General features: G+C 51.7%; 1 long non-coding RNA gene across 1 annotated transcript; it reads left to right on the top strand.

The window, feature by feature from the left end:
• The first annotated feature begins 1,297 nt into the window (after positions 1 to 1,297).
• On the top strand, positions 1,298 to 11,414 carry LOC125155445 (uncharacterized). Its single transcript, XR_007148219.1, has 3 exons — positions 1,298 to 1,805; positions 6,566 to 7,087; positions 11,050 to 11,414. It is a non-coding gene; the product is annotated as an uncharacterized LOC125155445 (long non-coding RNA).
• Positions 11,415 to 11,716: the final 302 nt, after the last annotated feature.

Genomic DNA, 11,716 nt, shown 5'->3' with positions numbered 1-11,716 from the left:
ATTCCACAGACATGTTTTGCTTGGCTCACCGCGTTTTAAAGTTTAAAAAACACCGAGCTAGTCACCAGCGCTTTAAAATCAGGAGCTTTCCTCTAAACATTCCAGTTTCGGCTTCCTTTGGACAAGCAGATTTGGCAATAAGTCGCTCTCCCAGTAGGGCAACCATGCGCCAGGAAGGCAGGTTGGGTGCCCCGTTAAGAAGAGCCACGGCCCCGGGGCGCCTGGGTGGCCCAGTCGGTTAAGCATTAACTCTTGATTTCTGTTCAGTTCATGGGACGGAGCTCTGTGCTAACAAGCTCGGAGCCTGCTGGAAATTCTTGTTCTCCCTCTCCTTCTGCCCCTTCCCTGCTCGTGCTTGCTCTCTCTCTCTCTCTCTCTCTCAATAAGTAGATAAATATTAAAGTGGGAAAAAAAAGAAAAAGAGCCACAATCTCACTCCAACATGCCCTCTATCTCAGGGCTGGCCTGATTCACTAACTTACGCTGGGTGCCTGTGTCCCATAGGCATGTCGGTCTACGACCCTTCATTGAAAGGTGTCTTTACCATTCTAGCCTTGGAGCAATTCATTCTCATGGCTGGGGAGCAGCTGCAACATTGCTGGCAGCGACTCCCTCCCTCCTTAGGATTTCCAGAGTTTTTAACCTGCATTTGCATAACCGCCATGGTTAGGTCTACGGCTCCCCAAATCGCAGAAAGCACAGCCTCAGCCTTGGAGGAAGCTGTTGGCTGACAGGACAGACTCCTGTCGTATCTCAACCCCGCTGCTGGCCTACACAACAGCCTTTCCCGTAGCCCTTCTCTTCCCGTCCCTCCCCTCCCCCCCATCAGCTTCCATTCTGGGTGGGGAGGGGTGTTAGCCTCCAAACTGAGAGTGAGTGGCACCCCCTTACTGGGAGAGCGGCACTCTGAGGATAAAAAACCAACAATATAGTACCTTGCGCTTTAATGAGTTTATCTTTGTTTCTCCTCTTCAGAAAATGAAATGCCCTTGCCCCAAATTCCTCTCGGTGTTGGCTTTACAGGGCTCCTCTCCCTGTGTTCTGGGCTCATTAAATTAAGTTTCCGTTGATAACCTTTGGCCAGACCCATCTTCAGGAAGACTCTAATGCATGTTAATAAGCCAGACTTTAAAGGCAGCAAAGATCTCCAGGCCCGTGGTCTCTTTCATGCTTCGGCAGCTTCTGTGGCAAAAGGCTGACACGACTTTTATCAAGGCTTTGGCTACATTCATATCTCATGACATAGATTTTTTTTTTTTTTAAAAGCAGAATTTCAAAGAGTCTTCTTTATCACAATATCTTTAGTCTTCCTTAACGGTTCAGATGGCTATTTTCTCAGAAGTTGCATAATCAAAGTCATAAAGTCATTTGTACATTTATATAATTTTTTTTTTTTTTTTTTTTATCTTCAGGGCCTCGCGGAGCTGGAGCATTGCGTGTTTAAAAGCAACTGCCACGGAAAGACGGACTTCAGATCAGCCCTGACCTTTTGTTCAACAGCTCCTCCTGTTACAGAACACATTCAAATAGCTATTTAGGCATCGGTGGGGAGAAAAACCCATTGATTCTCCTAGTTGGGGGGTTGGCCGTTGCCTGCGGAAAGGATTGGCGCCGAGTGGGGCTTCGGACCTCGCAGTCTAATGGGGGATGCGGGGCCAGCGTGCCTGCGGGACTCACAGCCTGCTGCCTGGTCCTTTCGGTTTCCTCAGCCCCAGCTGAGGGGCTCGCTTGGAACAAAGTGCCCGCAGGTGTATGCATATGCCTGGCCCCTAGAAGAGGACAATTTCAAGAGCTCATCAGACCTGGTGCGTGCTGGGCCGTGGGGTGGGGTAGTATATTCCGCGGAAGTTTCTATCTCCTCCCAGAATCCAGGCTCCCTGCTGCCGGGCTCCCACCCGCGCCTCCTGCCTCTGCTATTTACAAGGTGCTGTTCTGCCAGCTGGGTATTGGGGTCTTGCCGTGAACCTGGCACCGCGATCTGAACTCTCACACGGATTATCTCGTTTCACGCTTTGCACTCGGTGAGACCGCTGTCTTTATAGCTGGTGGAGCAAACTGGGGTTCAGAGCGGCAGAGAAGCGTCCCCGCAGCGGGTCGGCCTGGGAGTGGCGGACCTGAGGCCCTTTGCCGAGTCCAGTCGTCTCGCCAGCAAATCACATCTTAGCCACAGGGGAAGGAACCGCTATGGGCTCAGTACCCACGGCTTAGAGAAGGGCGGTGAGCGCTTCGGCTCAGCGGGCTTTCTTAGGGGCAGCTATTCTCTGGCCCGCTTTTGCCAGAAAATCCTTACTGGCTATCTGACAGTTAACATCCCAAGAAGTGTTTGCGAAGTGCCTAGAACCGTGCCTGTTGGCTAGCCAGCATAGGGGACAGTACGGTAATGACCACAGTGGCCTGGGTTTATTTCAGGCACTTACGCAAATGCTCACGGTTCCTTGGCAACTTCAACCAAGTTCTAGACGCTGATTGGCCCATGAGTCTCTTTTTCTTTTTTTTGCTAGTTAGTTAATCCTCATTGGTTAGACAAATCATCCGCCCACTCACTGTATTCCAGGCTCTGCCTTCAACATGTATTATTTCATTTATGGCTCATACAACTTCTTTTTAAAAAAATGGTTAATGTTTGTTTATTTTTGAGAGAGAGAGAGAGAGAGAAAGAGAGAGCATGAGCAGGGGAAGGACAGAGAGAGAGAGAGGGAGACACAGAATCTGAATCGGGCTCCGGGCTCGAGATGTCAGCACGGAGCCTGACGCGGGGTTCGAACCCATGAGCCATAAAATCATGACCTGAGCTGAAGTCTGGCACTTAACCGACCGAGCCACCCAGGCGCCCCTCGGCTCGTACCACGTCTGAGGAAAGCACTGTTACTCCCATTTTGCAGAGCAGAAAACTCAGGGAGAATAATTTCTCAGAATCAGCAGTGGTGCTGGGATTTGGACCCTGGTCTCTCAACGCGAAAGACCTTGTTCTCTCTCAAGACCCCAACCTTTAACGATCAGCGGTTTTGCTATGAATATGTTCTTTCCATATTCCAGAATTTGCTGCGGGGCTTAGAACCTTTCATCTGCCCTAGACCTTGGGTTTGGACCAGAGCCTAGCAATCCCCAGATTTTGCTGCACATTAGAATCACCCAGGCAGGCAGCGCTGTAAAAAATCTTGATGCTAAGATCATGTGCTGCCTAGTCCGTTTGGGCTGCTCTAACGAAAGCAGGGGTGTGGGGAGCAGTGGAAGCGGTTAGCAAGACAGATTTATTTCTTTCAGTTTGGGAGGCTGGAAAGTCCAAGATCAAGGTGCTGGCAGAGTCAGTCTTTGGCGATGCCCCTCTTCCTGGTTGGCAGGTGTCCTCCCCTCACATGTCCCCTCACATGACACTCCCCTCGTGTCTCTTCCTACATGGGCCCTAATCCCATCACAGGGGCTCCACCTCGTGACCTAGTCATCTCCCAAAGGCCCCATCTCTGAATACCATCAATCACACTGGGGATGAGGGTTTCAACACGGGAGTTTGGGGGAGGGCACAGACATTCCCTGCACAGCAGCCCCCATATGGAGTCAATGTCTGGGCGTGTGAGCCAGAAATCGGTATTTGTAAAAGGTTCCCTGCTGAGGGGCCCCTGGGTGGCTCAGTCGGTTGAGCACCCAACTTTGGCTCAGGTCATGATCCCCCGGTTCATGGGTTCGAGCCCCGCATCCGGCTCTGTGCTGACAGCTCAGAGCCCGGAGCCTGCTTCGGATTCCGTGTCTCCCTCTCTTTCTGCCTCTCCCCTGCTCTCTCACTCTCTCAAAAATAAACATTAAAAAAAAAACAAACAAACAAAGGTCCCCTGTTGGCGGCAACCTTTGGGTCCCGCTGTCCCTAGACTCTCAGTCTCCCAAGTTAGTTGGGACAGTTGTGCACATGTCGCGGGCTGAATCTGCACATCGTCCCTCCAGCCGCAGCCACGGCCAATGGATTCGTCCTTAGCTCCCACGCACTTGATGTCGGTCAAAGCCCTCGCACTCTGTGGGAGGGGACTCCAGCTGTCAGGCAGAGCCCAGAGGTGTGAGCAACCACCGTCCGCCAAACAGAACCACCCGGTACCTGCCTGGCGGCCTGGGCCTTGGCTGCCGTGGGGGCACAGATACAAAGAGGCCTGTGCCTTCACACTTTCTTCCCAGCCATCCACCCACCCTGCTCCTCTCCATACACTCGAAGTTCTCTGTTCCCGTCACCATAAGGCCCCCCACTAATGATTTATAGATCATAGCCTTCATTCGCTGATGGGAGAGCTACTCCTGGTAATTTCCTTCCATCAACTCTCATTCCTCATAGGCTCCCAAATAATTTCACAAAGTGTGGCCTTTCGGTTAAGTTGTTAATGAAGCAAGCTGTAATTAACATTAGGGGTGTCCTTCATACATACTCTTAGAGAACGGCAAGATCTTAAAAAAACCCCGTCATCATTAAATTAGTCAATTATTATTGCAGCAGCCTCTGTGTGCTCTAACTTTTGATTTCAAAATTATCATAGTGGGTTGATATGTTGTGTTTATCTTCTGCTAATTGAACGCTACCTTGCATTTAATCAGAGTAAATTGGCCTTCCCTCTAAATAGATCTAAGGGCTTTTAACACTTGTTAGCTCGCGGCAGCTCTGAGAGTAACAGGGAAGGGTAGGGAGGAGAGAGGGAGGCTCTGGAGGAGGGCTGCGACCCAGCCGGGCCGTTGTCAGCCCCCGCTGCTCTGGGCTCACTTCTCCGGAGTTTTGGGTTGCGGCTCCCTTCAGGTTTCAGAGATGCAGCCGAACGGTCAAGGCTTTGCTTCTGGGTTGGATGCATCTGGGACATCCAGAGGGAGGTCGTCGTGGCTTCAAACACACAGAGATGAATCCTGCTTTGAGATAGAGAAATAAACAAGAGGGACCAGGGAGCTGCCAGGCATCAGACTTGCTCTCGCGGGGTCTCCTCTGGGGTTGCCAGCTTGGAGGGCCTGCTGTCACTTAGACAGTGACAGGGAACTGACAGGTAAGAGCCAGGCTTGTGGCTGCCACAGTATGTCCAGGGGGAGATGGCTGATTATCTCTAAAATGGGAAATGGGATCCGAACGGAGTTTTCCAATGGGAGAGAAGTTCAAATGAATATGTTAGTCTCTACTGCACCAGCACAGATTTGATGTTTTATCTTTAATGCGGTCCCTGGTTGCCGTGGCTGGCTCCCGTCTTTCCCTCCTGGCTCTCTTTTGCTGCCATGTGGCCATTTCTAGTAGAATCCATCCATTCCCTTGCCTTCGCAGCTGGATGTCTCCTCCGTTGCAAGCTTTGCCGGAATCAGCTGCTTATTGGGTCTGATGCTGGTCACCTCTCATACGCTCTCAACTTTCTGAAGAAATGGTCACCTTTCCTGGGGCCTTGAGACATCGGCTAATAGTAATAATAATAATAGCCGTATTTATTCCGTGCTTATGTGTGACCAGGCATGTGCTATAAGCCTTGCACATATTTTCTCATTTAGGTCTTGCCACCAGCCTAGTGGTTAGGTACTATTATCACTATAATTTGGCCAAAGTCATGGGGAGAATGAATGGAACAAGTGAACTCAGGCTGGCTGACTTGAAATAACCTGTATTTAAGGACTATTTTATACTGACACTTCTCTACTGAAAGATACAATTCCTCCCTGGTCTGAGTCTACCCTCGCTCCCCATCATTCTCCTTCCTTATCATTGTTATCGCTGTCCTCGGAAAGCTTCTGAGGACTTGCCCAACAAAGGACACCGTGCTATATAAAGGAGAGATGCAAACGATGCATAGGATAATCACAGAGTTTAGGAGGCTCGTTGTCGAGAGAGAGACACAGAGAAAGAGAGACACAAAGAGAGACAGAGAGAGACACACGTTCAAAGGATCTGAGTATAACATGTGAAAAAATTAAAAAGCCACACACATTGACCCCACAATTCCGCTTCCAGGAATCTATCCTAAAGAAATACTAAGAACTGTGGCCTGAATTTTCTGTACAAAGATCATTATCTAAGCATTATTTATAACCGTGAAAAACTGGGAACAATCTAAATGTTCCACGATGGGAGAAAGGTTAAACCAGTATTTCCCAGACTCTTGTAGAAAATGAGTCCCATGAGATGCTTGCTTTAAGAAAAGACTCTGTTGCTAATACATTAGGAAATTGCTGCTTGCTACATTTCCCTTCTCAAAAGAGTCAAAATCCATGTTGTGACTCTTCAAAGACTTACAGAAGCTGGGAGAAATGAAATCATTTTAACTTGATTTCACCTGTCAATAAATCTTTTATTAACATCGCACGGAATTACGCTTGGGAAATACGGGGTAAGACATGGAATATTATGTAGCCATTAGTTATTGATGTTTTTAAGGAATATCCAGGGATGTGGGCTTTTGCCCATCACACCCTAAGTGGCAGAAACGGGATACAAAATCCGATACCACCTTATTTCAGTTTTATAGGGAAAGAGAGAGAGAGAGAGAGAGAGAGAGAGAGAGAGAGGGGCGGGGGCATGTAAGGACCAACCAAAACGCTAACTGAGCTTTTTTTTCCCACCTGCTAGATTCAGGGCTACGTTTTAAAGGTTACTGCCTTTCTGCATTTTCCAAATTTTCTTTAATGAGAATGTGTCCCAATGAGAAAAACCTTTGCTTTGCGAAATCTACTGATGGCGGCCGGAAGAACCGCGTAGACGCCTGTGCCAACGAGATCTGGCGGAGCTGATCCCCATCATCAAAGTCGAAGGAGTTCGGAGGAGGGCAAGAGCGGAGGACACGCTTACCTGTATTTTTGCCCAATCTCTCACATTTCTTCGTGACTCTGGTGGAAGCCAAGGCAAGGCACAGGGCCTGCTGACCCTTCTGTGGCAAAATGGTTCTCGCGCTTTGAATCGCCTACAGTGCTTGCCAGAGATGGAGAGTTCCAGGCCCGGAAAGTGTGATTCAGCGGACCAGGAGAGGGACAGAGCCGTTGCGCTGTTGGTGGTGATCACAAGAGGACCTTCCACAGTGTCTGGGTGCCACGCCCGAGAAGCATGGCTCATGGCTCTGCTTGTTGGCAATGGGGGAAGCCGAGGGATGCCACGGTGAGATGCCTACCTGCAGAAAAATGGCAGAGTGGTTACCAGTGGGGGGAGACAGGCAGGGCAGTGGGCAGCACAGGCCGGGAGTGAGGATCACAGTGTAGAGATTCCCTGGATTCCTTCAGCTCTGCCTCTCCCCTAAGTGCCGGAGGACTCCGAATCTAAACCCGGCAGCGCGGAGGCACGAGATGGGGGCACTCCCAGATAGTCCCACACCCTTCCTTGGGCAGGCAGGGCCAGGCAAGGAGAGACAGCGGGTCATGTTGAGTTTGGCGTTCTCCCTCAGCCTCTGCTTTGGGAGATTTGGCCTCCCCGGGGGAGGAGAATGTGTGTGTTTCAAACGAGAGAAAAATTCAGATGACCATCTGGGGGTGAATATCCCCATCTCACTTACTACAGAATTCCCGCCATCTTGTTTTCCCTAGACAGTTGTGTATGCCATTCTATGCCTTTTGGACATGCAGACAGGACGGAGATCTAGAAGGGTGAGGCTTCTCGGCGTCTCTTCCAGGGAACGAGGACAGAGAGGAAGGGGAGAACGGTGGTATGATTGACACAAAATGTCACAAAGATGGCCTCCCACCCGCGGCATTCCCGGTACCGACCTCGTTCAGCCTTCCCCCCGCCTGCCCCACTGCTTTTGCACTCCCTTTCCTTCCCATACACATATACACCCTTTTTATTTGGGGGGGGGACATTACCCCACACCCCTTGTTGCTGCCAAAACCCCCTGGGCTGGGGGCTGGGGCTGGACAGACACCTCCCCCTACCCATACCCCTCCTGTGTGTGGTTGGAAAACTTTTTTGTGTTTTGGGGTTTTTTTTTCCTGAATAGAAAAGATTCTACTAAAAAAAAAAAAAACAGAAGGGAGGGGAGAGACAGGTAGAGGAATAAGGCAGACAATAGAATGATGTGTTCCCGCAGAAGGTACTTAGGAAGGTGACCGGAAGACAGGAGCTGCTCCTGAAGGTGGCAATTTGGGGAAATCTGGTTGTATGAGCTGGGAAGAGAAATTCAAACGACTGCAGCTTGAAAAGTGTCTAAAGCATCCCGGTAGCATGGAAGGAGTTTCCGCCTGCTATGATTGTATAATATTTATCTGCATTAAGGGCTTGATCAGTCTTTGCTCTCGGCGCAAGAAGTCTCTGAGGTAGAGAATACGGTTACCCTTCCCACGGTGCAGACAAGGCCGTGAGGCTCGGTGGCTGTCGGGCCTGTCCTCAGTGCACACGGCTGGGATGCACTGAATGGACACTGGGGGTGGGGGTGAGTAGAAAAGAAGGGGGAGCTTGAAGACCGGGGAACGGGGGTAGACGCAGAGAGGGGCGGTGACGTACACCGGGAGGTAAGTGAAAGATCCCGGTGCACGAGGCGAAGTCCAACAGGCTCTTATCAGCTAGAGCTTGTTTGCCTCGACTTACCTCCTGGGGTCAAGGAAGTGCCAGGGTTTTCACCCCATTGTAAAAGAACAGCGTGTGCATCCAGCCTGACCGAGCCTGCTTTATGCTCCACCATCAGCCAGGAGCCGAGAAGAAGACAAGATCAAAATTGCAACCGCGGGGCTTAAATAACGGCCGGCTCCTCAGCCCCAGAGGAGGGAGGCTTAGTTTTCCCCACAGCCCACCGTTTTCAGAGGCCCTTGCTTTCTGCTCCGCACTCAGACCCACCCCACGCCGAGTGGGTGAGAGGAGGAGAAGCGAAGCTGTCCTCTTCTGGAGTAAGCCGAGACCCCCCGTGGCGCCCCGCGCCTGACGTCGCAGGTCGATGTTTTGTACTTGAACCCCCGCCTTCCCATCGCGGAGTCCTCCTCTCTCCCCCACGGAAACTGAACACTGAGGGAAACAAGCCCCAAGCACAGCGGAAGACACAACGTACGGCTGACTCGCAGACAGTGCCTGCCTCCCGAGGAGCCGCGGCCCAGCGAGGAGACAGGCGTGTTCGCAGTCACGGGGCAGTGCGGTCAGCACGGGGATGCTGCAAGGCCCCTGCGGACTCGGCGGAGGGAGCGGTCAGCCTCGTGCAGGGGAGATTTGGCTCCGAGGAGGCCACTGGGCTGGGTTGGGAATGGCAGAGAAGAAAATTAATGAGAAGAGCACTTTGTGCAGAAGAAGGGCATCTACAGAAGTGAGGAGGTTTAAGGGAGCGGGCACGCTGGACAATAGCCACACATTAGCTGCGTCTGATTTGTAAAAATATTTTGCACTTGCAAAATGCCCCATTGGTTATCTGGGGACCTGCTGCTCCCTTAGCCCCCCAGCCACCCCCACTGCCGTTGTTATGGGGGCCGACTTAGAGCCAGGCTGCCCAAGGCCCTGTAGGCTACATGGAGATTGGCCTTTGTGTGTGTGTGTGTGTGTGTGTGTGTGTGTGTGTGTTTGTGTGTGTGTAGACAAACGAGGGTCACCGGATGTTTTCCCATGGGTTTCGCGATTGCCCTTGGGGAGTCCCATGATTGCCTTTGCTCATTTGGACGCTTGCACGATGAAGCCAAGAATGGATTTTTCAAGAGAGACATTGGCACAGGGAAGCTGGTGGAGAGGTCAAGTCTGCAGAAGCGGGTGAGAAGAGCTGAGAGGCAGGGGGGACGGAGCAGAGTGGGCAGACTTGAGAAAACTTTAGGAAAGTGAATTCGCAGCGCCAGGCGGCCGGTTGGATGGCGGAGGAAGGAGAGGAAGGGCCAAGGCCAACTCTCACAACCTTCAGAAGCCGTGGCTCTCACGACCTGAGATCTGGAGGCCAACCCGTCCGGTTCACCAAGAGAGACCTGCCTGAGCAAGCGGGGAAGAGGAATAGGAGCCAGGAACTCCTGGCCTGGCTCGCTTGTGAGCGCTGCCTCCGCTGGCCAGAACGCTGTGTTTACACATACGAGCTCTTTGACACTCTCCAAACCACAGGTTTCAGCTGGACCACCCACGGGAGAGCTGAGCAAGCAAGGGAGGGAGGCCGAGTTAACAGGATGCAGAATCCCCAGGCAGCAGCTTGTTTACGGCGGAGCTCTCTGCTCTGGGCTGGATCGAAGGTGCCGCCTCCGTTTGACCCGTGCCCCTGTCCTGCTCTGACATCATCTCCCGGTCACCAGCGACCCTTCCCCGCAGACCAGGCTGGGAGAAGGGGGAGGTGGGGCAAGATGGGGGCACCTCATCTACAGGGTACAACAGAGAGGAAGAAGGGTTTGGTGGGTCAGACGACGACCTGGCCAGGGCCACCGAAGTCGCACTCCCACGTGGACACTGAGACTCCCCTGGAGGGTGCAGATTAATGAGCTGTGCCGTTCAAATTGGTCTCCATCCACGTGAGCGGGACTGAGTGCCCGGGCAGCGTTGCTTCACGGAGCCCTGGTTTCATCTCTCCCGAGGGAACGCGGGGACATGGGCTCAACCTGGCACCCAGGTGCATGGGCACTAACGCGTGCCCACACGAGCGGGGGGAGAAGCTGGTCCACAGCAGGTGGGGGTGGGGGTGGGGGGGAGGGGCAGATTTCTTATTCTCGGAGCCTATTTGGCAGAGGGGATCAGAGGTGGAGGAGAGAGTGGGAAGCCCTGGGAAGTTTTTCTGCCCGTGTGTGAATTATAACAGAGCTTGGAGCTCTAAGGGAACTCAGAGAAAAAATCTGGTCTAATTCTTTCATGGCACAGAAGTCGCCTGGTAATTGCCAGAGCTAGAACACCCCCAGGCGTTCTGACTCCAACGCCCTCTGCCTCTTACCCAGACTCCGGAAGTGAGGAGCTGGGCAGCGATCTGGTTGAGTTCATCAGCATCGTTGTCCAACCCAGATACCAGCCTCCCCACCCCACAAAGAAAATGATTTTTCCCTTAATCGCGCACCCTCACTTTCTGGCCCTCAGAAGCTGACATCCGTGTTGAAAACCGTTTGTATCCTCTTCATAATAAGACGACCAAGCAAAAGCACAGAAAAGGAGACTCTCCTTCTCTTAGGCATTCATTCTGACCTTCTCCCCACCAGGCAGTATTTCCCTGTTCGCTGTCAGCGCCCCAAACAGAGCTATCCAGATCTGTCCGGAACGGTCCCCATCTTCTAAGTCTTTTCGAAGCAACAAGTCATAGATGAGCCTTTTCCTCCTCACACCACCTTCAAAGCGACATTGACCCGTTCAGGACCTCCTTTCCCGGGAGATAATGATCACTGTGGAAAGAAAGCAATAACTTGCATCGTCCAAGATGTTGACAATGACCATGGATACCTTAATGCCGTAAGTTTCCAAAAAAAAAATTTAACACTAGTTTGTATTCAAAGATCAAAATGATTTTTAACACTCTGAACGTAAAGTCCCTTTCCAATAAATGCTTTGGCATGGAATCTCTTAAACTTCCCGGGGGAATAAAAGGGTTCCTCTGGCAAAAGCTGGCAGGAATGGCTGACGAGAGTTGGCGGGTCTTGACAACTCTGGTAGTCAGGAGGATTGCCAGGAGTCCTGGGTTCAAAAAACTTTTGCTGTCGGGACACCTGGGTGGCTCTGTCGTTTCAGCATCCACCTCTTGATGTCGGCTCAGGTCATAATCTCCGGGTTCGTGAGATGGAGTCTGATGTCAGGCTCTGTGCTAACAGGGCAGAGCCTGCTTGGGATTCTCTCTCTTTCTCTCTCTCTCTCTCTCTCTCTCTCTCTCTCTCT

The sequence above is a fragment of the Prionailurus viverrinus genome, chromosome F1, assembly GCF_022837055.1.
Source record: "Prionailurus viverrinus isolate Anna chromosome F1, UM_Priviv_1.0, whole genome shotgun sequence".
Classification (NCBI taxonomy): domain Eukaryota; kingdom Metazoa; phylum Chordata; class Mammalia; order Carnivora; family Felidae; genus Prionailurus; species Prionailurus viverrinus.
The sequence above is the reverse complement of the archived record's forward strand: the minus strand, read 5'-3'. Positions and strand labels throughout refer to the sequence as shown.